Source organism: Acipenser ruthenus, chromosome 26 (genome assembly GCF_902713425.1).
Source record: "Acipenser ruthenus chromosome 26, fAciRut3.2 maternal haplotype, whole genome shotgun sequence".
Classification (NCBI taxonomy): Eukaryota; Metazoa; Chordata; class Actinopteri; order Acipenseriformes; family Acipenseridae; genus Acipenser; species Acipenser ruthenus.
Genome location: NC_081214.1, coordinates 20808113 through 20809155, shown reverse-complemented (window position 1 = coordinate 20809155; position 1043 = coordinate 20808113).

Genomic DNA, 1043 nt, shown 5'->3' with positions numbered 1-1043 from the left:
TTTTTATAAACTCCAAAGTTAAAGAACGAATAGTTCCACTGCTTATTTACTATCATAATCAATAAAGTAAGAATTAGAGAAACTATTATAGAAAATCAAGTAGATAAACGCTTCAATTTTACAAAGTTGTGTGCTTAATCAGAACAGCGACTGAATTAAACAATCTATCAGTTATAAATTGATTATGTGGTCCTTTTACAATCTATTAAAGCAACTCTAAATATTATTTCCAGTGTTAGTCTTACCTATTGGGCTATACTCGTATGGTGTTTTTATCAGATGCCTAAAGTATGTATTAATAAGTATCCGTTCATGTGTAAATAAGAAAGAGGATGATTTCAGTAATTCATTTTCGTTAAAACGCCCAATGCAAATCACAAAGGCTCTAGTTTTTACGTGATAATGACCTCATAAAAAGCAGGCATTGCTATCACAAGTTTTATTATTTGGTATTGTAATCCAGAAGCGTTAAAGAAAATTGTAGAGGAATATTCTGGGTAAGAGAGTGAAATATTATTACCACAAGACTAAATCCCTGCCGACCCATTCTTTAATGTACACAGACCACGTGCAAGGTATAGTGGGTTTAATTTATAGAACGACAGACATATATATGAATTTCAGTTGAATCAGATAAGAGTTACCTGGTTAAAGTAACGGTTACTGATTAAAAAAAAAAGATTTTTGCTTTCTCAAAAGTTGTGGTAGACTATATAGCAGGGGCTACATTTTGGAATTATGCTAAATATACTAATTACTACATTCAAATAGTACATTCAATACTAAATCTAACGTGACGTGCCGATGTCCTATGTGCTGGTATTATTATTATTATTATTATTATTATTATTATTATCGCTTTGGATACAGTACGGTATTTATGTCTCATGTCGACTAAAAACAGACAGCCGCCCACAAACCATGTGCTCATGTATATGTGTTACCAAGGCGACGGGAGAAGCTACTGCGCGGTTGGTTGGCTGTCAATGACGTTGCAGGTGTGTAAATCCAAACTAGGGATTCTGTAAAGCAGAAATTGACAC